Raw genomic sequence first — 24,228 nt, 5'->3', positions numbered from 1 at the left:
TCACATAGCTTCAGCCAGTTGCTCATTTCTAAGACTCGCACAATCAAACCAAACAGGCCTAATCTAGATTGGGCTATTATCTAAACAAAAAAAGATAAAAGCACTTCTGGGCAAAAAAATGTGGAGAGCAGCTGTACATATGCAAGAAAAAAGGCGCAAGAATTTGAATGGTGATTTCATTTTAAACAGAGCTTGCATTTATCACACCGTAGTCCTTAGAATGCTTTCATAAATTTTACATGATTTTAAATAATATATCAGATATCAGAAACTCCTGTATCTTTACCTACTTATGTTTCCAGTATGGTTTGCTGCCCACTAGTGGTCTTCTGGAGGTCAGCAGCACAGAAGTACTAGTTTTGAAATCAGATAAAATTTCAATCCCTTTTGCCTGGGAATTCTATTATTCCTTTACATCTACTCTAATTCCCCCGCATTTGAAGCTATGGCATTTTAGAGAATATCCTTATTCAGTCACAACCCTCCCTTCACTGTATATTTCATTGTCCTTGGTATTAATTTGCATTTTATTACAAAATTGTATCTAAAATCTTGCCCCTTTTTTGCTCCCAAAAGTAAATATTTTGGTACAAATATTATGCAGATTTATTGTGCAATTATTGGAGAATATTCTAAGCTGGTATGCTAGCAGAAATATTTGGAATGCAAACCCCACTCCCTCTCTATTTCTAACATTGTTTTTTAAAATATAATTCTTTCTGTCCCTCAAATCATTTTCTTGCTGTTATGTGTTCCACTAGCCATTTGTCTTCATTTTCTTCTCTCTGAGAGCACTTTTTCATAAAGCCTATTCTCCTTAGCAAGTCTACTAAATAATTAATAAACAATTTGACACTGTATAACTGTAGGAAGTTAGCACACACACACCTCTCCTAGAAGAATGAAATATTCTAGGAAATATTAAAAAGACAGAATATTATATTTCCATGGATGAGCAATGGAGAAACATGTTTCTGTCTTTTTAATATTTCCTAGAATATTTCATTGTTCTAGGAGACAGGTGACTGCTAACTTCCTACATAACAAAGAAAAATAAGCAGAAATAACAGAAAGCATTTTCCTTGTGGAATTTGCTGGGAGTTGAATGGATCAAGAATAGAAAAAGGAACTGAAATCTTCATCTGAGAAGAGATAAGCCAAACCTTGTTAAATAAAAGTGAAATGATAGTTTGTGATGCCCTCTGGTGGTTCCTTTTTGTTATTTAAAGAGTTTAAATTACTCTTCAACAATTCACAAATGAGCAATGCAATTCTGATGCATTTTGTGGAACTTCTACATAGGTAGCTCTCATAGTTCGATTGGAAAATGGGTATTAGGCCACACCAACAAACTCATCCCAAACCCTCTGACTCCAGATTACTGCATAACTACCCCTAGCCTTAATGTTACAGATGGTGGGGGACAGAATGGGTGGAAGCAGGAGGAGCAGAGCACAGCAGTGCAGAGAAGACGGATATCCTATCTGTGAGAAGATGAGACACAATTTAGAGATCTAACTCAAGAGGACAATAATGTTGGAGGAGCTGGAGAGGAGAAAAGCAGAATGAAGATCATATCCCTGCAGCAACCACAAGCAAGTAGTTGCAGGGCAGTTTGGTTCATTTAGTAGTTTAAATTGTACTGGATCTATCTATGGTATCTATTTAGATACTGCACAAGAATCCAAAGTTAAAGATTACAGTTCATTTTCTTACTCACTACCCCAGGAGTGTTCCTTATTGTTCCTTAACTTGGTAGAATGTTTGGCAATCGGCTAGATGAAAATCAGTTCTGTAGGAGGTGAAAGAGATTATGTTTAGAAAATCACTAGGGAATCACATTTAAACTCAGGACCAAATCTAGTATTAGAACTGGCATTACCTTAGTATAAGCCTCCTCCAATTTGTCATCTAGTCTAGCTCCCATTAATTCCAAGACAGTAAGGCAATCCTGTAAAGGTAAGTCTAGGAATTTTGTGTGTGTATGCTTTTATTCTTCCTGAGTAGTTATTTAAGGGTAAAATATTTATTTTCAGAAATAGGAATATCAAAGAGCTGGTATTGTGTAATTCCTTATTTGGTGAAGTATCTGAACAGTTCAGACATATTTCAATACAGCTAATCCTGTCAGACCAGTATGAATCAGTTTCCTTGAATACGACAACATTATTGCACTGTTGTTTTTTTTAATCAACATGCCCCCATCACTTTAATGACTTTGTTGCAATTTTATGGTTGTATTACATTTTACTTCAAACACAATCTTTGCATTTATTTTTATTAACTTGCAGAATTCTGGTTTCTAAAAAACAATGATTGGCTCCAGAATATCTGCTAGAGTTGTGACCTTTATGACCCAATCCAATATAATTATGCATACAGGTCAGACATGTTACACTGACACAGGCATTTACAGTAGTAACACAGGAAAACTTCATTCCTCTTTTCTAAGGAAGTTGTCACTGAGCTAAAGACACAATGTTGCTGTAACTAAATGACTAATTAAAAGACAAATCACGCAACCTTCTTGAACTTTAATGATAGTTCCTCTAATTTTTGAACAGTGTTGTGTATACTTTATTATTGGTCAAGCGATGTTGTTGAATAATTCTAATGGCTTTCAGGGGTTGTTTCTCTTCACACAGCATGCGTTGAAAAGCAACTGGAAACTAACTCATGCATAATTTCTAGAATGACTCAATAGGAGATACAAAACCCCAGATGACCACTAAAAACTAATTCTTATACTTTGTGTCATCTGTGCCATTTGTCATTGTGTCATTTGTGGTCATTTGATGATGAAGCCCAAATCTGGTAGCCCCAGTTCACAAACTCTAGTTGCTAGAAAATATGTCACCTATTTTATTTAATTTGTTGTTTTGTTTCAAAATCTAATTTAAGATGTTGTTTTAGCATTTAAAATCTAAAGCAATGTATATAATCTCTACTATTTCTAACCAAAATGCCTAATGGCAAAAGACTGTGAGAACCACATTACGAAATATTTTGAAGTCATTCAGTTGTATATTCATGCTCAAAAATGTCAGAAACTAAGTACCTTAAGGTTATATTAAGCACTATGAGGCACAATGTGATAACTTTCATCCTTATTGGGACAGATGTTATTTGATGGTGTTCAACTTCAAACTCTCTACTGAAAACTGAACTTTATACTTTAGAGGGCCAAATACAGAATAAGAGCTTTAATGTTTATCCAGGTCTGAAGTTTGTCCCAGGAAGGGATATTTAGATCTCTAGATATCACAATGGTATATATAATCTGAAACTCAAAATACTTTGGCCACCAAATGAGAAGAGAGGACTTGTTGGAAAAGGTCCTGATGTTGGGAAAAATTGGAGGCAAAAGCAGAAAGAGACAGCAGAGGTTAGACAGTATCATTAACATAGTAGTTGTGTGTTGGGGTGGACTTTGGGAGACAGTGGAGGACAGGGGAACTGGCATATTGTGGTCCTTGTAGTCATGAAGAGTTGGACATGAATTAGTGACTGAACAACAACAACAAATATATAATCTACTTTCCTTTAACCTCTCAAAACAGAGAAATAGGGATGCTGTATTATATCATGCCCCTATATATGGCTCCAGCTAGATTCTCTGCTACATAAACACACACTAAAAACATCAACAATCACAGCAGTGGTGGGTTCCTACCGGTTCGGATTGGTTCGGCCAAACCGAACCCAGTACTGCCATGCTCAAAAGCTGAGATCTTAGTCCATATTTTTTGGTTATGCGAGTACAACTGGCAGCTTCTAAATGAATATTCTTTTGTAAGTGTTTCTCTGTTGTTCCGCCAGAGATCCATTAAACTAGTGTGCATTTTAGTCACTTGGCTTGAATGACAGTTCAAGGAGATACAGCATTTGGCTGAATGTTCTCCTGCCTTCTTTTTAATACATTCACCTTTGGGAGTTGTGTAACAAAATACTATTTACAATTTGAATATTTTAACTGACTTGGGAATTTACAGCTTAAATTTTCCCAAGCAATAATTCAATAAAAACGTGTTGCAATGTTGTTGTTTTTAATGTAAAGGCATAACTCAGAATGTGAGTCCCCATCTACAGTGTGAAATAGTATATCCCAAACACAGGTTTACTTCCCCAGCAGGAACTAGGCAGCAGCGAACATGATGATGCCAGTGGGCTGTTGTCATAGTTACTAGCTGAGTCACTTCTGAAAAGTGAAAAGGTGATCTATAGCTGGACTAACCTTCTATGACATTCTTAATGTTTTAATTCATAATAGTAGATTTTTGCGGCTTTTGCTGAAAAGGAATAGAATGATAAGCTATTCCATCACGCTGTACATTTGTCAGATTCTATGTCTTCCAGTTCTGAATTATGACAAGAAAATTAGTCTTAAATAACTTAGGGATTTTGCTCTTGTTGTCATATGACCTGTTTTGTTGTCATATTCATTCCAAATATTGAAAGCTAGCAAGAAGCAGTGGAACAATAGCAATAGCAACAGCACGTACCGCTTCACAGAGCTTTACAGCCCTCTCTAAACCGTTTACAGAGTCAGCATATTGCTCCCAATCATGATCCCCTTTTTACCCACCTTGGAAGGATGGAAGGATGAGTCAACCTTGAGCCTGGCGAGATTCAAACTGCCCAATTGCAGTCAGTCAGCAGAAGTAGCCTGCAGTACTGCATTCTAACCACTGAGCCACCATGGCTCTAATATGCTTTAAAGTAAACGTTTGCATAGTGTTGAGATCTGCAGCCTAGATGCAACCTACTTTCAATTTTCACTCAATGCTTAATTCAAAGACATCTTGAATAATATACTGTTGTGTGTTAAGCATCAATATCTGCAAACCAGAGATGTTATAACAAACAATTCAACCAAGAAATGTAGGAGAAATGAAAAAGGACAATAAGAACGATAGATCTATCATGTTTTTATCCTGCAAGGAACTCAGTATGGTAACTATGACGGTAATCTTGCCATTCTGTGCAGTAAATTAAGCTGAAATGCAACTAGCTAGGCTCAGATTAACCCACTAAACATTCGGGGGAAAATATTGTTTAGGCATAAAGCCTACTTACAGGCACAAACAGGATAGAGAAGGATTGGTCAACAGATTTCTAGAAAACTAAGATTATAGAATTTCCTGCAAAGAGGAAAAACTCTGTTACTCTGCCGGTTCCAGCTCAGATTGTCTGCTACATACACACACACTAAAAACATCAACAATCACAGCAGTGGTGGGTTCCTACCGGTCCGGATTGGTTTGGCCAAACCGGTAGTGGTTTGGCGGCTTGTATCTCTGAAATCCGCAGCAGCCCAGGCCTGCCACGCCTAAAACTGGTTCTCCGGGTGGCACCATAGGAGCTGCCATCTTGTTTTTTGCATAACAATTTTTATTGTACTGTGCATGCGGGCCCAGCACGCATCAAGTGCGTGCACGAAGCACCCACGAGCAAACTGGCAGCAGTGACTGCCGGAACGCACCCCTGAATCGCAGAATCTCCTTGTTGATTCCTTTTCTATTTTTAGTGACGCAAGCTCAGCATAGACAAGATTCCATGACTCTTCATAGAGGGGAGGATTTGAATATTCATTACCAACCAGTTCATCCCCAAATACAAGCAATGCTATTGCCCTTCCTGAGTGCCTGAAACAGGGCATCCATACTAAGGGCTATATATTCCCATAAATCTTTAGGTCTCTAATGTTGAATTACAAGGTAAATGATGGAAGATTGTGCAATGAGTAGAGAAGCCACAGAAGGGACCTCTATGTAGTGTGAAGGCTAAATGAGGTTGTAAATTAGTTATATTAATATACCCAAGGCTTAAGGTCCATTTCTGTTATCTGGTTATCCTTTGGAAATCTTGTTATTATTGTTGCTATTGCACTCACCATGCCTATTTACCTTTTTCAGTGCAGGGTGCCTTAAGTAGAGAATTTGCAAAAGGATGAAAGAAAGAACTACACATTTTCAGTAGTGCAAATTCCACCCACTTCCACTGTGTTCTGTCCACTCTTTATACTGGTTCTAGGTATCATTAATTGAAATCCTTGATTGACTTCCATGAATAAGAACTTATAAGAAGAAAAAACATCCCACTATTTCCTTACTTGGTAACAATGATCAAACTCAAATTGGCCAAACAACTTGTACTAATTACAAATATTCCTTCTGTGGCCTTCCATATGGCTTAGGCTGCAATTCTGACCAGCCTTAGCCAACTTGATCAATAATAATATATCACTTCAAGAATTATAGCTTGCAAATTAAATTTTACTCATTTTTAGATTTGAATTGAAGAGGGCAATCAGAGGAAAAACAGATGCCATTCCCCTTTTAAGTAAAAACGTACTATTAAAAGTTACATGTGCCATGGAGTTTTCCCATTATTCAGCTCTACATATGAATAGATTAAATATTTTAAATTCTTTATAAGATTCCTTACAGAGTTGATGAAGGTAGGTTTAATACCTTGGCATGATTTTAGGACTAGTAGTGTCAATACAATAGTGATCAAAAAAGTATTTGCTTGTATTATTCTGTTGTTGCCAAGAAAACTGCATGGATATATTTAGTATATTTATTTTTATCCTCAATTCCACATCATGTCCTCCTTCCTATATACTTTGTGACAACAAGTTGTATTTTTTAAAATTATTATTGGAAGCTTCATTGGAAATATCCTGGATGTTTTAGAAGCAAAAGTGTATTAGGGTACAAACTTCCTGTGATTCATCTCTTTTTTCTCACCTACTCAGATTTATTGTTTCTGACATAGCATAGCCAGAAGCTCGTGACCTTATGCCAAAACTGCGCACAATCATAGTAAGATAATTAGACAGCTGCCTATATAGTCACATAATATAGGAGTAAATTGCACTTGGATATGCACACCTTCTTTTTTTCTCCGCTTGACTCCTTCACCTGTTCGGGCAGGGGGAGAAAGAAAAAAGGCATGTGCAAAAGGATCCCTGCTCGCATGCGCAATCCACCGCCTCGGCGACAACCAGCTGCTTGTTGGGGCTTATGCAGGCACCGCACACTATGCACGCCTGTGCGGTGTGCCTCTTGGCATAAATACAGCTATAGAGCGCAGGCGGAGGGGCCAAACAAGCCACCATACTGGTATGCTCTCAGCTGCTCCAGGCCACTACCGGTATAGCCATACTGGGCCGTACCCGCAGCAACCCACCATTTTTGCAGCTAATACTATAGGGTGGTGGTGCCCTTGAGTTTGGAACTGCTCTGTGCCATTCATTGATTCGCCTTTCTGTTCCGTTTATTGAAGTGAGCAGGATATCTGGAAAAGTTAATTTTGTGACATTCTGATCCAAAAATAATATAATTAATATTACATGCCCATGGAAACTGCCTTCGAACAATGTTAGCTGCCTCAGCTAAGAAATGGAGATGAGTACTGCTTCCTAGAGTCAGACGTGACTGGACAGGGAAAGCTTTACCTATATCTTTGATGCCGAACCTATGAAACTCGAGCCACAGGTGGCATGCAAAGCCCTCTCGGTGGGCATACGAGCCATTGTCCCAGCTCAGCTCCACCACGTGTGCGCTTGCGCTTCCTACCTGTCAGCTGATTTTTGGGTCTCTGCCGTGCATACATAGGGGATGGGGCGCATGCAGGAGACATGCATGTATGCACAGGGAAGCACATGCATGCATTGGGGGAGCATGGGGTTGCAGTGCTCCCCCCGCAGCCTGTGTTTGGTCCCAGGATGCTGCAGGGAGGCCTGATAGGCCCAAAATGGGGCACGGGGGGTTCATGGATGTATGCGGGGGGTGGGGGAACATGGGGGTGTGATGTATGCATGAGCAGGGGCAGGGCGCATGGGGAGTGTCACGCGTGCCTTACTTTCAGCATGCAACGACAAAAAGATTAGCCATCACTGACCTAAATCATTAAAAAATACATTATTAAGCAAAAGCAACTCACCATCTGAGTCTATTGATGAGAAAATGACTTCTGATGAAAAAAGTGGCAACTGTGTTTGTGTCTGCTTCATTATGTGCTGTCAACTGTCTGAAAACCAATCAGATAATGGGTGGGTTGCTGCCGGTTTTACTACCGGTTTGCAACCCGTGTGCTTGTGCGCTGTTCAATGTAAATTGTTCTGCGCATATGCGCAGAACAATTTACAGTGAACTGTGTACGCACAGTCACTAAAATCCAAAATGGTGGCATCCCCAGCAACAGTGAGGGAACCAGTTCATGGGCGTGGCAGGCTGGGTCGCTGCTGGTTCTGCGACCCAGGCCTGATTTCCACTACCGGTTTGGCCGAATCGGGCCGAACCAGCAGCAACCCACCTCTTAACCAGATCCTAAAGGCAATAGACCAGGAAGCAACTATATATATATATTAATATCCCCTGTCTTATTTACTGGAATATAAGGACCCAGTTAAGGGAGTGCAATGCAATGCTGGAAAAAATACCCTCCTTATCCTTATAGTCTTATCCTCAGAGAATGTGTAGCAGGTGGTAGTTTTCTCTTCTTATTGTTACTCCACCTCCAGGGAAGAAGAGATTCTTACTGCAGGAGGCAGCCTTTTACAATCACCTGTTCTGTCTTTCATCACTGTCTGGGCTACTGCTCCTATTTTTTACTTGTCTTTCATTTGGTAAAACAAGCTTTGCACAAAATTGTGTTAGACTCCTTCCCACTTGAAAACATTCCCCAAATTTAATAAAAACACCATTTTTGTTTGCTGACATCATGGCATTTTTTTTCTTTTACATTTCCTGTGTTTTTCTGATGGTCTTCTTCCTTGCATTCCTCCAATAGGCCTGGAAATAGAAATTGTTTTCTTTCCGCGGCACTGCACTCCTCCGCTACAAAATAAGATGAGAAGTCCTGTATTTTCACATTCCATTTTTTCTCCTTAATATTTTGGGTTGTCCTCCCTCCCTTTTCTAGAGTGGAACTTAGCCCTCTGCCTCAAATCTAAATAGTGCCTCTTATTTGTGGGACAATTGTTTATTTGGTACCTCTTAACTAGTTTGAACTACTTATACAAGGGGCTGGGAACTAGTACAATTCTAAAATGCCAATGAGTGAGAAGGAGGAAGACGATGAATATAAATATATATTTAAAATTCAAAATGTTATAGTTTAAATGCCATACAGTTTAAAAGTATGGATGGTTTTATTCCAACATAGGAAAAGGGAAAAGGAAAAAGAATTCCTGTGAAAAATTATAAGATCCAGAAATGGATCCCCGATAGTATACCTTTAAAAATTCATCATTCTGCCAAGTAAGATAATATCCCTTAAAAAAATCAAATATTACTGAGGAATACTACTATTTAACCACCTGCAATTTAGCAGATCTTACTGCCAAAGCAAATAAAAAGATTTTAATGGGGGCACAAGACAGTATATACTGTATTTTTGGGGCAAATTTTTTAAAAAAGTTTTTGCACTCTGCAGACCTCCCCAAAAGGGCCCGTTTTTCACAAAAATGTGCCCATTTTTTGTCATAAAAAGGGCATGCATAGCCTTTAGGAGGCTTCTAAAGTGCTCCTGGGAGCTGGGGGGAGGGCAAAAACAAGCAAATAATGGCTCATTTTTTGCTCGTTTTTGCCTTTTCCTGCCCCCAGGAACACTCTGGAAGGCTTCTAAAGGCTATACACAGCCATTTTTGCAAAGGGGCAGGGTTTTAGGAGGCAAAAAATGTATTCAGTGTATAAGACTCACCCAGATTTTCACCCTCTTTTTTGAGGGAAAAGGGTGCATCTTATACTCCAAAAATACGGTAGTTTCGCATATATACTTTTCAAAAGTAAATATTCCAAAATCTATTTGGAAAAAAGTACAATTATAGTATTGGAACTGATCTTGGGGGACATTAATCTGTCCAGTGCAGTCATCTTCAGACCATCCTAAATAAATAGCTATACCAAAAGTGTGGAAATTCCTCTTTTTTAAAAAACTTTGGATCTGTCCCTGTTAATGGTTCTATTTGTTTGTGTTACCATCATGTTCTATTGACAATGCATCCATAATGTTCTCTTCCCTGTAACTTCCCTGCATTTAATAGAAGACTTCTGTCATGTCTTCCTTAGTTGCCTCTTCTTTAACTAGGTTAATGGCATACGAATTCCATAAGGTCTCTATCATTCTATGAAATGAAACATACCAAGTTTCTTTAACCACTCTTTCAAAAAATTTCCACTCCAACTTTAGTTGAAAATAGCATTAAAAAATCAACAAACTGCAATACATATAAATACAACTAGGATTATGTATTCCAGATCTGGTCTGACTAGTGCATAATAGCGAGATGCAATATCTTCCTATGATCCTGACAACATACCTTTCTTGATGTCACTCCAAGCTACATTGGGTGTTTTGGGACATTGATTTAATCTATGGTCTACCAAGATGCACAGATCCTTCTTGCTACTGCTAGATCAGCAGGTCAGCGGTTCAAATCTCACCGGCTCAGGGTTGACTCAGCCTTCCATCCTTCCGAGGTGGGTAAAATGAGGACCCAGATTGTTGGGGGCAATATGCTGACTCTCTGTAAACCGCTTAGAGAGGCCTGAAAGGCCTATGAAGCGGTATATAAGTCTACTGCTATTGCTATTGCTATTGCTTGCAATTACCACTGCTAAGCCAGGTACCACCTATCTTATACCTGGGCATTTGACATTTTTTCTACCGAAGTACAAGACTTTACATTTATCATGACTGAACAGCATTTTGTTGCATCAGGCTCACTGTGTAACTTTCTAAGATCCTTTTGAATTTTGAGCCTGTCTAGAAATATGTCCAGGTTTATATCATCTACAAATTGTCTGAGCATCCTTTCCATTCCCTCACCTAAAACATGTAGGAAGTTGTTGAGGTGCATTGAGCCCAACACAGTACCCCACTGCATATCTCTTTCCATGTGGATATGGACCCATTAAAGGCCACAAGTTGGCTACAGTTGTTCCACTATTGACTGTGATTCCAGGTTTGAACGCTGTAGCATTTTTGTTGTAAATAGAAAATCGTGTAGGAAGAAGTGATATTACCAGTATAGTGACCATTGGGTGGCGCCATTGTCTACCATATTATAAGGCTCTTTCTAGACTGATTAAAAATGTATTAAAACTGTGGGTTTCAATCTTAATTATTAAAATATAGCATTTAGTTGACATATAATAATAAACAAATGAAAATATGGGAAAGAGAGGACTCCCCCTTCTTGTGTAAGCTGAATTATATTAAACTGCTCAGTACAGTTAATAAAAGATTGTAACAACCATTAAGTCAGTTTGGTGCAGTGGTTAAAAGTGCTGGCCAGAAACCAGGAGTTCTAGTCCCATTTTAGGCATAAAAGCCGGCTGAGTGATTTTGAGTCAGTCACTCTTCACAACCCAACCATTTCACAAGGTTGTTGAGGAGGAGGAGGCGGAGGAGGGAAGACTACTGGCTATGTTCCAGTGGTGGGTTTCAAAATTTTTCACTACCGGTTTAGTGGGTTTGGCTAGGTGGGGGGCACGTGACTGACTGGGCATGGCCAACATAATGTCACTCACTCATGCACACACGCACTCAGTCACAAGACACACATACACACACCCTAGCCATGCCCAATGAACCGATGGTGAAAATTTCTCCTCCCACCCACTGCCTCTTTTGGGGGGAACAATAACAAAATATCGGCATGGTCTTGCCAAGAAACAACATTAATGTCCAAATTGACTTTAACTCAAGAAGGACTGCAGAAAGAACATGACAGAGTTTTGGGAGGACAAAAATGCTGTATTCAGTGTAGAAGATGCACCCAGATTTTCACTCTCTTTTTGGAGGGGAAAAGGGGCGTCTTATACCCTGAAAAATACAGTAGGTTGCATTCTAATGCATTTGGAATAGTTAAAAGCTACATTATCTATAAGTATATGCATCTTTTTTTTCTGGTGAAAGTACATTTTGCATTAAAAGAATAAAATTTTCTGAAAAGGATCAGAAGACTCTTGATACAAAGATGATATCAAGATATTACTGCATATAATAGACATTACACCACAAAAAAGGAACAGAACTTTGATCAGACAGGATTGCCATTGTTGGAAGAAATGTCCTTTTGGGTTCAGTTCCAAGTAGGAAGAAAGACACTGGAAACATGGAGGCTGTTTGGGAAGATGGTTTAACGATGGACAGGACCACGTGGTTTGAAGTCCTGGGTAGCTGACCATATGGAGTGGAGAATGAGATATATTTATGCCTTCTCTTGGGCTTTGAATTTGCTTCCTGTTTCTATGAAAGAAATGTGTTCTGATTGGTTGTCAGACTCCCATGGGGTCATGCAGGATAACTTTGTGGGTTGTCTTGAGTCCCAGACTTGGTTGAATCTTGCTGGGTGCCATGTGATGAGATGGTTAGAGGGCTAATCCTATTATGTCCTGGGGGGTGAAGGTCTTTTGGGTTGTAGATAAGCTAGCCCAGACTTTTGCTTGTAGATAGGATGGCCCAGTCTTTCTGGGGCTACTAACAAAGGTGGGGGCTGCTTTCCAAGAACATGTATCTCTTTTTCTCATCCAGGGAGCTTTAATATTCTGCCTTTTAAATATTTCCTAGACTATTTCATTCTTCTAGGAGAATCTTCTGGGTGCTAACTTCCTACACCATCTTGACCTTTTTGCCTTCTCTTCAGACATCCTGTTCATTAAATAATTTTTTTTAAAAGAACTGGAATGCCCATCCTGCATTAGCTCATCAGATGGAGACAATCACTAAGAGGAGCCATATTTATTGAAAAGCATTTGATGTCAAACCTCCCAGAAAAAGAATGATGAAATATTCTTTGTTCCTATTTTCACAAATTCTTGGAACAGAAGCTTCCATATTTCCTCACTCCTATTACTGTGAACCCTTATGGAAAGAGAGAGAGATCATCAGTTACTCTGACTCATGCCTCATTAAGAGCATGTTGAGACACAACTTGAATTTGCCAGAAGGCAAATTTACGTCAGCAAGAAAGAAGATAATCACTGTCATAAATCTTGGATCACGTCCCTAACTGCTGACTGTGAAAGCAATATTTTACACCTAATCCAGTCTTCTCTGCCTAGTGCTGTGTATATGTCTGGAATTAAAAGGCCCATTTCCTCAAAGCATCCTAATTGATCTGTATGGCTGGGAATGATGGAGTTTATAGCCTCATAAGTCTGGACAATTGTAAGTTGTTCATAATTCCAGTCTCATAATACCAGTGATCAGATGGAGGTCCTCATATAGAGTACACTAAGGCTTCAGTATTATAATTCTCCATAATTGTCTGTTAATGTGAGAAACCAAAAGATATAGGGTTTCTTAGATTTATTAAAATAATATATATAATACAATAGCAGAGTTGGAAGGGACCTTGGAGGTCTTCTAGTCCAACCCCCTGCCTAGCCAGGAAACCCTATACCATTTCAGTCAAATGTCTATCCAACATCTTCTTAAAGACTTCCAGTGTTGGGGCATTCACAACTTCTGGAGGCAAGCTGTTCCACTGATTAATTGTTTTAACTGTCAGGAAATTTCTCCTCAGTTCTAAGTTGCTTCTCCCCTTGATTAGTTTCCACCCATTGCTTCTTACTCTGCCCTCACGTGCTTTGGAGAGTAGTTTGATTCCCTCTTCTTTGTGGCAACCCCTTAGATATTGGAACACTGCTATCATGTCTCCCCTAGTCCTTCTTTTCATTAAACTAGACATACCCAGTTCCTGCAACCGTTCCTCATATATTTTAGCCTCCAGTCCCCCAATCATCTTTGTTCCTCTTCTCTGCACTCTTTCTAGAGTTTCCACATCTTTTTTACATCATGGCGACCAAAACTGAATGCAGTATTCCAAGTGTGGCCTTACCAAAGCATTATAAAGTGGTATTAACACTTCAAGTGATCTTGATTCTATCCCTCTGTTTATGTAGCCTAGAACTGTGTTGGCTTTTTTGGCAGCTGCTGCACACTTCTGGCTCATTTTTAAACGGTTGTCCACTTGGATTCCAAGATCCCTCTCCCTTACAATTGAGCAAGGTACCACCTATACTGTACCTGTGCATTTTGTTTTCCTTGCCTAAACGTAGAACCTTACTTTTGTATTCTCTTTCTTTCAGAAAAGTAATAAAAGTGTATTTAATAATAAATTCAACCATACTGTTTCATCATTTCTCTAGCCTCTCAAGGTATTTGGGATGAAATCCTTTAATTTTTAGTGAGAGGAGAAGGAGGAGGAGGAGGAGGAGGAGGAGGAGGAGGAGGAGGAGGAGGAGGAGGAGGAGGAGGAGGAGGAGGAGGAAGAGGAAGAGGAGAAGGAAGAGGAGGAGGAGGAGGTGGTGGTGGTGGTGGTGGTGGTGGTGGTGGTGGTGGTGGAGGAGGAGGAGGAGGAGGAGGAGGAGGAGGAGGAGGAGGAGGAGGAAGAGGAAGAGGAGAAGGAAGAGGAGGAGGAGGAGGAGGTGGTGGTGGTGGTGGTGGTGGTGGTGGTGGTGGAGGAGGAGGAGGAGGAGGAGGAGGAGGAGGAGGAGGAGGAGGAGGAGGAGGAGGAAGGGAGAGGTTTAACTAGGTTTCACATCAGGAAATTCTAGATTACTGCTTCTTTAATTTTTTTAAGTGGGAAGGGGTCTTAAAACAAAAAATTATGGGCGATCCCTGAATTGCTTTTATTTATATGTATTATATTTATTTATCTAATTAAAAATTTAAATTGACACATTTTATGCCTCCAATACTTCTCATGATGGTTGGATGAAATTTTAATATAAAAAGTCCTCGCGTCCATTTATTTAATGACAGTTTGAAATTATGGCAGCTGTAGGAAAAAATGACTTACAACTTTTCTTCAAAGTTATGACCTCACATCAGTCCCACAAGCACAGGACTGCAATTCAGGTGCTTGGAACTGGTTCCCATTTACAACAGTTGAAGTGCCTTGGTGGTCACATGATCACATTTTCTGATCTTCCCACTGGCTTTTGGCAAGAGAAGTCAATTGGAAAGCCAGATTTGCTTAATGACCACATGATTCACTTAATGAACATGTGATTCACTTGATGTCTATGATAAACATTGTCATGAAGTCAAATTCAGTCATTTAATAACTCACTTTACAACCATATGTAGCAGTATGGCACTATAGCACTTACACTTATATACCACTTCACAGTCCTCTCTAAGCATTATACAAAGTCAGCATATTGCCCCCAACAATCTGGTCCCTCATTTTACCCACCTTGGAAGAATGGAAGGCTGAGTCAACCTTGAGCCTGGCGAGATTCAATCTGCCAAACTGCTGGCAGCCGAGACGTAGCCTGCAGTACTGCATTCTAACCACCACGACTTTATCACTATGTCAACTATGAATTATGGTCCCAGTTGTAGTTATGAGTCAAAGACTACTTGCATTATTTTACAACCTAGGCAGGCAAACAATTTTGATTAGCAAAATAACTGTAAAAAGAAGTTCTAGAAAATGCTTTGCTTTCAAGGGAGTTCAACTTCAATAGCAAACAATAACATTGGGAATAAATTGGGTGATTATTTAAAAAATATTCATCTGCACCAGGAAGAGTAGTCATTATTTTTGGCCTTGGGGGTTATATTATAACTTGATCTACTGTAATAATGTTCTCAAGGAACATTCTGTCTTGGCAGAGTTAGTAAGATATATTTACCTTTTCCTCTGGCTTTATTTTAAAATCTTTGAATAAATATTCTAATTTCAACCTTGAAACTGCATTACTTTGTAATGCAGAAGGGTGGCATACAAATAAACTAAATCTTAAATCTTAATAGGGAATGGGGTTTTTGTAGCTAATATAGTATCACTATGCTATTCCAAGGGGAAGCATTACAAATATATTGTTGAGATACCATTATAATTAGAATCCATGTTAGCCAATAACAGCTATTGACTTTAGAAAAAGACTGAAAAGACTCCAATATTAATTCTTGAGGCAAAAAAAAAAAAAATCCCAAGGGAAAGTAATCCAAAGCAGTCCAAGCTAGCTGTTATCTGGCCTTAATTGAAAAGTCAATTTCAATGATATTATAAACCAAAAGCTGGACAAAGATCAACCAACATGTAAAGTTTTATAACTTCTAACTCAACTTTATTCATTCCAAAATTAACAGCAAACTCTGGTTTTGGAGTCTATCAAAACATAGATATAAATGCCTAAACATTCAATCAGATGTCTGTGTTTGTGTGAGTGCATAAAACGCATATACCTTCTATCAACATTGGTTAAAACGTCTACCAACATTGTTAAATCTTGATACTTGTCCTTTGTTACAATTAAATCATGTTTACCATTTGTCTTATTGGCTTCTTCCTTAATTCATAATGTCCAATTTCAGGTCACATCAATGTACTAATCATCACCAAAGATAGAAACCAATGTGACATAACTGGAGTACTCCATGTGTCAGTCTTTTTACATAATTTAATTCAATTACTCAGTTCTTTCTCATTATCAAAATAGCTAGACCATCATATTTATCTTTGTAGTGTTAATAATAACAGCATGATCTCAAATGCCACATTAGGATCATGCTACTCCAATATTACCAGGCCTACAAATACTTTGTGAGTGAAGAATCCACAGAATATAATTTGATGCATATAAAACCTAATGGAATAGGTTCCTATAACATTTAGTGCCAAATACAGTGCTTGATTTCTATAACTCAAATTCTAGACTAGAATTACAGAGGGAAAACATGGGGCAAATAAGTTCTATACAGGATTGCCAGGCAGTCAACAGAGAAATGGAGCATCAGTGTGATAGAAAGTTTACTTTAAGGATGTCAAGATATATTTTCAACTCTGTATTATCCTTTTGGAGTGATAGTTGCTTCATTGCACTTTTAATTCTAAAATTACAGACTAATTCCAGAGCTATTAGGAGCAGAAGCAGTGACAGTCATGATGTTAGACATTGTGTGTGTGTGTGTGTGTGTGTGTGTGTGTGTGTGTAATACACACAGAGACATTTCTAACCTCACTATCTAAGTAACTCTAGGCAGATTACAAATAACTATACTTAACTATCCATGTGTCCATGTTGTATCATGTGTCTAAAGTAGGATAATTTAAGCCTGATAATTTGTTTCCTGAATGAGAATTCTCCTTTGATTTGTTTGAAGATCCATTTGTTTGTTTTCATGGCCATCCATGGTATTCTCAGGAGTTTTCTCCCACATCCAATTACAAAAATGATAATACTGTTTCTATTGTGCTTCTTCAAAATCCAAATTTAAATTGGCATAATTAATTAGCATTTTAGTGTATAGCGTTATCCATGATGATGAAGATGATGAAGATGACAACAATTTTGTTTTGATTGATTTGGTTAACATTGGAATAAAACCATTAGGAAATCTCAAGACAGAAGCTGGACAGAAGTTTGGAAAAGTATTCTAGGAGAAAGCAATCGTGAACCAGTTTTGTAGTGGGGCCAAGAAAGTACATGAAGATATCCATTAGAACAGTGGCCTCCAACCTTGGCAACTTTAAGACTTGTGGACTTCAACTCCCAGAGTTCCTCAGCCAGCAAAGCTGGGAGTTGAAGTCTTAAAGTTGCCAAGGTTGGAGACAGGTCTTAAAGTTGCCAAGGTTGGAGACCACTGCATTATAAGATATCATCAGCACTTGCTCAATTTGTAAAAAAACAAAACAAAATAATTCTCTAGTATCAATAAAGTTTTAGGCTTTGCTGGCTTTAATTCCTCTCTACTCCCATATAAAGAGAAGACTGTCAGAGACTACTGCATCGCTCTGATTCACATTCTAAGTATTGCTTCTTACTCTTAACCACCAAGATATCTATTGGAAGACATTTAAACAGCACATCATAAATCGGGGATACAAATTAGTGGAGAATTAATGCTGCACAATTGTGTAAAGCATGAATACTTCTGCCTGGAAAATAAAAATATTTGGCAATCTTATTGGATGTCATAGAAGTACAAATGGAATCATAGTTACAGTCTTATAAACTGTGCAGAGCGTTTTTATAACATTGCACAATGTGAGAGAAACCAATGTGTGCCAATATAGTTGGCCAATTAGACTATAATGTGCATTAATAGCTATAATACAATAATACATGTAGAGAGATATGATTTCTTTGTATTGCAAATAAAGTCATGAGCAAAAGTGCCTATGTGCAACAAATAGCAGCAACTCTGTGTTTATTTCCATTAAAACATATTGTCAGTAAAAGACAAGATTGTTATTTTAAAATGGGATCAAAATCTTTGGATACATTAGGGTACAGCTCCATTTTTTTAAAAAAACTTTTTTTTTGGCAAGGCTCTGAAATTTAGCTAATGTGTAAGTTCTGGCTTTTTTAAACCCAGTTTAACAATAAAGGGAACATATTTTCCAATTAAAATCAAAGGTTTTGATTGTGTTTATGTAATTACTGTATGAACTGTACTGTAATGTACTGTACGTATGAATCTTGTTTAAAGAGAATGGGGAAAGGAGAGGAGGTTTTGAATGGTGGAATATGAATTTGGTAGAGGAAATGGAAGAGAAATTATAGCTGGAATGGTATTGGGAATTGGAAGGGGAAAAAGGAGGTTAAATGGCTTTTGCAAAGAATTTACATGGCTACATGGCTTTCATTCCAAATTGCAATCTTTTGTGAATTGGTGCTGGGTTGTTCACAATAAACCCTATCCCTGTAGTTAATCATGATTAAAGAGGTTGCACATTTGCTACGCCTACATGGTGCTATCACTTCAGTAAGTATAATATAGTCACTTTTAAAAACCCTACCTTGGAAAACCCTACATGTTTTCTAAGTGATTTTTTGTTCAGAATTGATATTATGTAAATCGTTATATATGAAAACAATTGGACATGAATAGCAATAGTACTTAGACTTATATACTACTTTACAGTGCTTTACAGAGTCAGCCTATTGCCCCCCAACAATTTGGGTCCTCACTTTACCTCGAAAGGATGAAGGCTGAATCAACCTTGAGCGTGGTGAAATTTGAACTGCCATGTTGCAGGCAGCTGGCAGGCAGCAAAAGTAGTCCGTAGTACTGCACTCTAACCACTGTGCCATCATGGTTCATATATTTATGAATGGGTTAGCGTTACACAAAGATGTTTTGTGAAGCTCCGAAAACAAAAAGAACACACATAATACTGGATGTACTGTACTCTATAAGATTTAAGGAAGTACCTGAGTGATTGTTTAGACTGGTATTATCTTTGTGAAATTCTGGATAATGGCGAGATGACTGGTATTTCCTATCATAAAAAAGAAAGATCCATGTAACTACATCCTAATCAGTCTCAGAAATACTGTTGAGGAGAACAGAAAAAGATAAATTTGAAAGTAACAGTAAACGAAGCCATTTAAACTACTTTCACATTCTTGCAAAGGGAACGTGTATATGCAAGTAAATCATTACTATGTAGATACCACATGGATCAAAGTTTAATAATTAACATTCATCAACTTTGCCAATATCTTTATAATAATTGGTGCCCATCCATTCAGTTAGAAAAGACTCCACATGAAACGTTCACTTAAATAAAGGGAAGTTAGATTTTTCTGAAGATGCAGAGCTTCTGTGTCTCTGAGGTGAACCGCTATCTCTAGTCTCCTTCAATCATTTTGGCAATACTTGATAAGAAGGAAGCAATGTTTTATTACAAATGTCCTCCATGCACTCTGAGAATAATAGTAGCCTTGTGTTTTCTTTGGAATCTTTAATAACTGCAAAGATAAATTGAAAATGCATAATATATATAAATTTAGTATTAAATTTATTGCTTTGAAGCTTTCTATCAAGCTGAAATGTATACATTTTTATCTTAATGTGCCTATGCAATATGTTGGGGATGGGAGCATGAGGTGGTCCATATTTACATCCCTTTTTGAATTTTGTATTGGCCATATCTGGGTATACCTGAGGCATAAATTGAACTTACAGATGATGCTTGGTTGAAGCAGTTTATGGAATTTACACCCAGAGGGAAGATGCTGTTTCTCTGCAATGTAGAACTGACCATGTTTCCTCTGTCAAAAATATGGATTTCCATCAGTGTTTAAAATCAATAGACACAACTGTGTTCTCATAATTCTTGTTTTGAAGTTCCTTCTGCTCAGGGCAAGACAAAGGTATCTTCTCTTGTTCAAGGTCACTGATCATAATTTCCAACTCTGCATTGCCATTGCTGAATGATTGTGCAGGCTGTGCCTACCATCATTGAATTATGCTTTATTATTCACATACCTGGCTTACATTGTACACTAAGATAATAATAGATTATATTGAACTATTCTATGAGTGTTCATGCATTGCAAATTCTTAATGTTACCAGTATTCAAGGTCACTGCTTTTTACATAAATATTTTCATATTTCCATGAATCTGAGTTATCAACTGCATTTGTACAAAGCCTTATCTATGACTAACAACTCTTTTCAATGTTTTCCTCTAGTAAGTCTAGATATTTGTGTATATGGATTTAGGAATAGAGTTGGAATAATTCCGGACACTGAACAAGTTTGAAAGCAGATGCAGATTAAGACACTGGTTGTTTCTCTGACTCTGTTGCCTGTTTTCATGTAGTTGTGTGGATCTGCCACAAGTACAATTTCAGCTTTTATGATGGCAGAAATACATCATATAATTTGACACCATTTCCCAACCAACTATGTTGCGGTTGAAAAAAATATGTTTTATTTATGTTTTAACAGTAATAAAAATATTTTAAGACTACTGAATTATAGAAGATATTAATATTTGTAGTATGAGCCTTGGTGTGAAATGGTCTTCCTCCATCTAGTCATGTTACACTGTAGCATTTTCCCTTCTGTCCAAAATATGTAAAATATTCAATTCATTAATTTAGGGGGGGGAACGCACACTTATCAATATGACTGAGACAGTGGGAGTTGAGCATCTTTTTCTAATTCCACTTGGTGGACAATTGTAAGATACACTTGTTTTTTTTTCATTTCTGCAAGTGAAATCCTAGTGGGAGCAAGAAGACTGGTCTCCACTGTGGTGGCTTCCTCCCTATGGAACATTTTCCTACAGACATAAGGTTGGACCCCACTTTGATACTCTTTTAAAGAGCTCTGAAAGTAGGGTTCTCCTAATGGGCCTGGAGAACCCAGGGTAATATGGAGTCTATTAAGTGATTGATTGATTGATTGATTGATTACATTTATAGGCCGCCCTTTTCCCCGAAGGGGACTCAGGGTGGCTCACAATTCAATCAGGGAAGGAGGTACAGACAGGGGGATAAAAAGACAAGATATAACAATACAAAATTTAAAAACACACAACAACCATACCATTCGAGAAGGGGGGCAAAAACTCTTTAGCCCCAGGCCTGTCGGAACAGCCAGGTTTTAAGGGCTTTGCGGAAGGCCTGGAGGGTGGTGAGGGTTCGAATCTCCACGGGGAGCTCGTTCCAGAGGGTCGGAGCAGCCACAGAGAAGGCTCTCCTCCGGGTAGTTGCCAGTCGGCATTGGCCGGCGGATGGAATTCGGAGGAGGCCTAATCTGTGGGATCTGATCAGTCTATTGGAGGTAATTGGCAGCAGGCGGTCTCTCAAGTACCCAGGTCCAATACCATGAAGGGCTTTATAAGTGATGACTAACGCCTTGAAGCGTATCCGAAGACCAATAGGCAGCCAGTGCAGCTCGCGGAGGATAGGTGTTACGTGGGTGAACCGAGGTGCACCCACAATCGCTCGCGCGGCTGCATTCTGGACAAGCTGAAGTCTCCGAATGCTCTTCAAGGGCTGCCCCATGTAGAGCACGTTGCAGTAGTCCAGTCTAGAGGTCACAAGGGCATGAGTGACTGTTGTGAGGGCCTCCCGGTTCAGGTAGGGACGCAACTGGTGCACCAGGCGAACCTGGGCAAATGCCCCCCTGGTCAAGTGATTGGTCTGATTACTATCACCAGAGGACTGAGGATTTTTTTGGGTTTTGTATTGCGGATTATTTTTGTAAGCACCCTGGAGTTACCGTGAATGTATGGGACAGCCAAATACATTTTCTTAATACATAACAATAAAAATAAAATAAATAAATAAAAAATAAAAAAAATAAAAAAAATTGGTACAGGACAATGAAGAGTGTTCTGTATTTGTTTTATGTCTCTCTCCATGTGTGTTTGTGCGTGCTGTTCTTTATACCAGAGATTGTATGTGATTCTAATAAAATGCAGAGTTGATCTGTCAGGTTTCTGAATCTTTCCATTTCTGTCTGGAGAAACCCAGTTTACCACTATAGAAGGAAAGTATATGAAACTGTATAAAAGAACATCTTAGACAGAGTTTCAGTGAGATGTTTCAGTGTGAGTGATAAATCACACAGACTTTGATTGATTTCTATCCTATCTACGTTACCCAATGCAAGAGGGAAGTCAATAAGCTTCTGAAAGGCTCAAGAAACTTAATAAAAACGTAAGCGAATAATACATAGATTTTATAGCATCCTCCATTAAATGATGACATAAGTGCTGCCTTGAATTCCCTGTAACAACAATCAATATATCTATCCTAGATTTCTTTCTTAACAACAGTCCTCTGGTGGGTTTTTTTTTGTTTCAGTACTTCAATGTGCTTTGGGTATCAAAGTTTGCATGAATATTTTTTTTAAAAAAAGATTTTGAGAAAGGTCATTCCTTCTACAGTTCTAATTATATTGCTTCAGAAAGAGATTAGACCATGGTAGCAACCAGGAAGAACAGCTTTTATATAAAGCTTCAATAAGTAGCAAACATTAAAGCACACTTTCCCCCACACACTGAGTCATTCAACAGACTGGAATTCAGTTCATTAATTTGCACAACATTGTCCACCAAATCTCTTCTGACCATAATTAATTTTTATGAAGTGCTTTTTGCTTAAAACTTTAGAATTTGTTTCTGGTGAAACCAAAATCAGATTTCAGAAAGAATTATGTTAAATTTATCATTGTGGTCGTTATTATCATATTAGACCATATGGCAGTATGGTGAACCTTTTTTGGCTCGCGTGCCAAAAGTGGAGGGAACGCAGTGGGGGTCGTGAACCGGTGTGCCACATCCATAATGCTATGCACATGACCCCAGCATGCATGCACGCATGACCAGCGCTCCCTCCCATTTTTGGCATGCTTTTTTTCACCCTCCCGCGTACCCTGATAAATGGCTCCGTGTGCCACCTGTGTCACACGTGCCATAGGTTTGCCATCATGGCCATATGGTATTTCAGCTAAAGAGTATCTTGATGATTTTCTTCTGGCTTTATTTTGCTTCTTTAGGGTTTCCCATTCCCATAAATTACATGGAATATTTTTCAAGTATGAAGCAACATCTTAACAGTGGTAATTTTCCAAAATGCTATCTGTACTAAATAGCACATGGGAAAGAATACCAGCAAGGCATGCAATACAGTGGTGGGATTCAATTTTTTTTACTACCGGTTCTGTGGGCATGGCTTGGTGGGCGTGGCATGGTTTAGTGGGTGTGGTTTGGTGGGTGTAGCTAGAGAAGGGTACTGTAAAATCTCCATTCCCACTCCACTCCAGGGAAAGGTTACTACAAAATCCCCATTTTCTCCAGATCGGCTGGGACTCAGGAGGCAGAGAGTAGATGGGGCGGGGCCAGAGGTGGTATTTACCGGTTCTCCAAACTACTCAAAATTTCCACTACCAGTTCTCCAGAACCTGCTGAATACCACCTCTGATACAATAACATCCACATAATATCAGCTGTACCAAGAATGCATTTCATAACCACAGGATAAAGTGGACATCCTAGACTGGGACTTGTTGAGGTGTGAAAGTAGGCCCAAGGCTTGTGGGGACTCTGAGAGACAGAAAATACAGTATGGTATGCCTGAGGGGTGGGGGAGACTTTGGGAGGTCTGAAAGAGATGGGCCTAGTTTGCAGTAGGCCTTCCAGGGCCCCTCCTACCCATGAGGCATCCTGTGGTTCATTTAACATTCTGTGTGGTTGTTTAATGATCAAGAAGAGCAAGGGTAGGGGTCACTAAGTGAGGCAATCATGTCATTATATTGCTTAATGACTATTCTGACTTTCAACTGGCCAGACTTCTCTATGGTCATAAGTCAAGCACTACCTGTACTTGGTTTTAGGCTCTCGGATGCATAATATGTACAAACAAAATAAAAATATTTATGCCCACTAGTAAAACCATGAAACAGTTGAACATGAAAGTGCAATTTTCTTTTTATGCCCAATATAATTT

The 24,228-nt window shown here is 38.7% G+C and overlaps 1 long non-coding RNA gene across 1 annotated transcript in view; it reads right to left on the bottom strand.

The window, feature by feature from the left end:
• Nucleotides 1-24,228, bottom strand: part of LOC106542118 (uncharacterized) — a 47,075-nt gene that overhangs the window by 7,305 nt on the left and 15,542 nt on the right. The gene's annotated exons all lie outside the window — the stretch shown is intronic.

The sequence above is a fragment of the Thamnophis sirtalis genome, unplaced genomic scaffold, assembly GCF_051295495.1.
Source record: "Thamnophis sirtalis isolate CommonGarterSnake01/CBP01778 unplaced genomic scaffold, rThaSir2_p1.2 scaffold_5, whole genome shotgun sequence".
Lineage (NCBI taxonomy): Eukaryota > Metazoa > Chordata > Lepidosauria > Squamata > Natricidae > Thamnophis > Thamnophis sirtalis.
The sequence above is the reverse complement of the archived record's forward strand: the minus strand, read 5'-3'. Positions and strand labels throughout refer to the sequence as shown.